General features: G+C 43.0%; 1 long non-coding RNA gene across 1 annotated transcript; it reads right to left on the reverse strand.

Moving 5' to 3' along the window:
- Positions 1-115: 115 nt before the first annotated feature.
- LOC135417029 (uncharacterized) lies at positions 116-4,906 on the reverse strand. The gene is made up of 2 exons (XR_010431868.1): positions 4,473-4,906; positions 116-2,336 (listed from the first exon to the last, which is right to left on the reverse strand). It is a non-coding gene; the product is annotated as an uncharacterized LOC135417029 (long non-coding RNA).
- Positions 4,907-5,087: the final 181 nt, after the last annotated feature.

The raw sequence follows: 5,087 nt of genomic DNA on the forward strand, positions 1-5,087 counted from the left end.
CTGGCCGAACCTGCTGGAAGGTGGAAGATGGAACTGAGAATCGTTGATTCATACAAGAAATAATCTGAGATCAAGGAGGTGGACTTTGATAACAAAAAGCAGAAGTTACTACATATTAGAATTCTAAGTCAGTATATGAATTAAAAATAATAGAAATCTTTAGAAAGTGATGACGTGGAGAGCAAATCAGAGCTACATGTCTGTCACAGCACTGTGCTGCTGCAGAGGAAGTAAATTACTTCTAGGCCATTAAAAGTGGCATTGCACAAAAATCCTGGAAAGTAGTCATTTCCTTTTACTTGGCACAGGCAAAGCCATTGATGGAGTTCATTTTAAGACTCTACAGTTCAATAAGTTCATGGACAAACTCAACAGAGTCTGGAAGAGAGGAGGACAGACAATCAGAGGTTTATGACACATGACCCAGGTGGGAATGTAAACAAATGGTTTGACTGCCCTGTAGTAACTGACCTTACACCACTTCCGCATTTCATTTGGGTACTACCAACTTTTTCCCAGCTCTGTGGATGTGATGTACACATGTTTCAGCATCACTGTCTACCATGTACCTCATAACTGAATGGGATTGATTCTGTCCTCCTGCAAAGCCCTTGGAACTCCCCCTCACAGTCAAATGTTGTGAATGAGCTCATTTGTTATTCTCTGAACTTTAGTACGAGTGAGTATCAACCTCAGTAAAACACCAAGGCGCAGCCTGAGGACAAAGTCCATGATTGCTCACTCATACAACACATCAGTGACATTTCATAACACAGTGACATATGTCAACTTAGAGTTTATTTACTATCATGCAGTTCTTTTGTACAACTGCTAAGTTCCTCATCTCGGAAGCCGCTGCAACAAGCAAAGTTGAGTCAATTTGAAAACTTCTGGTAAGGTAAAATGTACAAAGTATTTGCAAAAATGGGTGATAAATGCATGATGGCAAAACTCATTGACTCCTCACCAATCACTCCCCTTGTGAAAGCTGGTAAGTCACATTTTGGCTTTTTGAGGGTTGTCATAAGGCAAATAATGCCAAGGTCATGTGTTTGTGTTAACATGTCCATTTGATCAGCCAATTGATCTATAGATCTGTCTGCTTTGTATTGATTTGTTTGCAGAAGTTTGTTGAACAGTTCTGCTTGTAATATGTTAGAGAACTATGTGTACTCAAATGTTCCTAAGAGCAACTGTCATTTGAAGGTGCAGAGGGTCTTCTGGGTCTTTAGAGTTACTAAACTCACATTCTGCATTTCTGGAAGGAAGCACTTGCACATACTCACAGGCTACAGGAGATATTTCCTGAGCTGGCCAGGGACATATGGGAGTGAGGTTGAGGCAGACACTAACTCCCTACTGCAAGAATTTAATGCATGTAACTATTTTAAGGAAACGTCACATGCTCAGATTCACTATGAAGATCAATTTGCAGTAACTTTCTCTTGTTTCTTTGGCCTGACTTCCAACTTATGTTAAGTAGAACAGTTGCAATATTACATTACCTCTGTCATTAAACAGAACTCAGCTCAGGGATGAGATCCCAAGGAACACTTTAAAGTAGTCATTTTGGAATGTGCCATAAAAGGGAAACAAAGAACAAACAGGAATTGTGCTGTGATGAAACAATGAGAAAACTGCTTTCTGCTTGTGTCTCTTCCCTGCTTTCCTGGCAAATTCTGTATGTTGCCCCAGGTTCTTTGTGTCTGCCTGTCAGAGCCCTGAATATGGACTTTTGCCTCCTGAACAACAACTCCATCACAGTTTCCACAGGATACTGACAGAGCTGTTGCTTAGTGGTTTCCCAGTCCTACTTCTCCAGCCCAGGTTCCCATCCCTCTCCCCCACATACACACATGTACACACACTTCATGGAGGTTCCTGCATAGATTTGAAACAGATTGGATTTCAGAGCCCATAAGCTTTGCAGATCTGGAATCATACCTAAATTACAGACCTGTGAGGTCCCACTTTACATAAGATTCAAGTCCAACTTCATTGGCAGCTTAAGCTGCCACTGGCTGGCACTGCTGCTGAAGAAGTATCCAGACACTTTGCCTGTCCTTGATCGACCCCATCCATTGTGCCAGTAGAAGTTTCTGGCACTGGTTCACTGTAAGAAGGCAGGCTTCTGACTACACTCTCCTGCTGCTTCTTCCAAAACCAACTTTTTATTTGTATTCATTTTTTTCCCCACACACACTATGAAGAATTGTACAATGAGCTGACATTATGCAGAAAAGCTACAAACCTGGTCTAAACTCTCAGTGCTTAATTTTATCGCAGGTCTGTGCTTAGCTTCAGATGCCAGGGACAGTTCACTGATGTTCATGTGTCTGTTAAAGGTAGGGGCAAAAATTCTTAAACCAAAGTGAAGAAATACTCAACAGCAGCAACTATGTTTCAACTCCACAGAAACTTAAAATATGAGAAAGGAAAAAAAAAAAGCACAAAATAAAATCTCTTCTAGCCACATTTTTGCTTCTGATGTCAAGAAGGAATAAGGTAGAAAGGATCCTTTTTGTCACTGGAAAGCCAGCGAGTTGAAAAAACACACTTTGGATGACAAACTTTTGGAGGGGTTGCGTTCTGCAGCACGGGAGGTGTGTGTGTGACCTGGACACAAACCACCCCTGTTTTATGTGTCACTGCTGGCAAGGATGAGCTGAGGAACAGAAATGAAAGAGGGGATGGGGTTGTTATCCGTGCTCCCACAGTCCTGTGGGCACCCCTGGAAGGATTTTTTTGTACATTCTGTCTCTAGAGGAGCCAGGCTTCAGGCCCAAAATCTTATAAAGGTCTAACAAGTCTAATCCTTTACATAACAGGTTTACAGCCAAATACTTCAATTATTACAAGTTCACTGGTGCTACATGAAATGTAAGAAAATTCACGTGATTTTATATTGTAGCTCCTGATTAATCCACTTGAAATAGTAAATCTGCCCTTAATTCCTAGCTGCATCATTTGCAGACCATGTAACTAGCAACTTAATCATCACCCACGCTTGTAGATTGTCCTTCTTAGCCTAAATGTATGATTGTGAGATATTTTGAGATCTTTCAAAGGCAAGTATTATTCAAAACTAATTTATGAATAGGAGTACAATGGCTATTATTTTGCTTTGCTCTTTATCTCTTAAAGGAACATACTAAACCAGCTGCCCTTTTCAGTAATCTGTAGAAATAGAGCTGAATAGATTGTGTAAAAATAACCTGCTTTTACACAGGGATGCACTTGCCTCATCTAGGATTGACTGTCTCTCTGCCCACTTAGAGGTGTCCTTAAAATTCTTAATTGTTTTTTAACAGGATAAATCTCATAATCAGAGTTTAAACCTAACCTTTTCTCATGATGGTGGTGTTACAAAAAATAGCACACAGAAAAAAAAATTCTGTGTGACCATACTGTACATCTCTTTCTGGTGTATCAGAAATGTCTTGCATCCCTCTAAATGTTGTGTTAATTTGAGACCCACTTCCTGTCAAAGTTAGCAAATGCACATCTCTTTTCTAGCAATAGGTATCAGGCAAGGTTTAATGACTGCAATCTTGAGCCTACAGGAGAAAACAAAACAGGCAAAAAAACCCTCAAAGTGCCTTAGACATCCATCATCTTGGACCTCTCAACACTTGACTCTTCAGTTATTCTGAAAGACATCAATCTCTCTAAGAAGCAGTTCCTGGTCCACAGAACAAGACAGAACAACTGGACAGATCACACTCCCATGGCAAACACAGACATCAGCAAATAAGAGCAGCTCTGATGGAAGTTGCAAAACACACAGATGAGTTTAGTAATAAGGACTGAAGGAGGAGGAGGGAGGCCAGGATTGGGATTTTTGTTTGTGTTTCTGGATTGGCTGTTTGTTTTCAGCCTGCACTGGAGAATGTGGGTTTTCACATGTTTCTGTTTTACATCAAGTTAATAGGAATATGCTAGAGGACAGCTTATCTGAAGAACACCATGCCCTGGGGTGGTAAAGTGAAAGCTGCTCCAACTAGTTTCAGTCATCCAAATTGGTGGTGTTCTTGTTTAATGGTGAGTGGTTTTGCTAATGGCAAGGACACTGGGATAATTAAGGAGGGATAAAAAAGGAGGACTTTTCTGAAGAGGTGGTTGTTGTGGGCTTACATAGTTGGAACTGTTATTTTTGTCCAGAAATTTTATTGCTTTTCAATGCATTGACTAAATGGCTTTCATTGCATTTAAAGTTCTAGTTGCATTTAATTGGGTGGGAAAGGGTTCTTCCCATAGCTGGAGAGACATTGATGACAATGTATCCAAGCTGTTTTTCTAGTGTGACACAACCCAGACACATGTTCAAGTTCAGGGTGAGTAAACACTAAACTTAGTTCAAGATTCCCAGTCAGAAGGCTGCCAGTCCACCAGGCACTAAATTAAACAAAACAAAACAAAACAAACCCCAAACCACCCAAGCTATTTTATGGAAACAGATTTTGCAGACTTACCTTTAAACAACTTACATGTAATACATATTAAGTACAAAATATGGAATGTGTGATGAGTTATATTCAAACAGTAGTTCGTCAATCACACTGTAATTGTAAAGCAGGCTTTCGTTGAGGGAGGCTGTATTTGAAAGGCGAATTAAAAGAAAGTAGCGAGCTCTTTGCTTCAGCTTGTGTTAAAACGACGCTCTGTGGTTACAGTCGGGTCTGTGGCCGCACTGTTGAGTTTTAATGACGCTGGTGACCGTAACCCTGAGCCCGCACCGAGCAGGAGCGGGACGAGCTCCAGCTGAGGGGCCGCGGACGGAGCTCTTTCGGCGGGGACTCCCGGCTAGGCGCTGTGCGGGGGCGGGACGGGACGGGGACAGGACGGGACAGGGACAGGGACAGGACGGGACAGGGACAGGACGGGACAGGGACAGGGACAGGGACAGGACGGGACAGGGACAGGGACAGGGACAGGGTCGGGCCGGGGGGGCACTGAGGGGACTCCCTGCGCCCACAAGCCCAATTATGGCCGCGCGCGGGGCTCGCGCGCCGCCGGGCCAATCACGGGCAGCGCCGCGGCCGCGCGCGCCCGTCCCGTGACTGCGCGCCCCCGCCGGCAGGACGGGC

The sequence above is a fragment of the Pseudopipra pipra genome, chromosome 7 (assembly GCF_036250125.1).
Source record: "Pseudopipra pipra isolate bDixPip1 chromosome 7, bDixPip1.hap1, whole genome shotgun sequence".
NCBI lineage: Eukaryota > Metazoa > Chordata > Aves > Passeriformes > Pipridae > Pseudopipra > Pseudopipra pipra.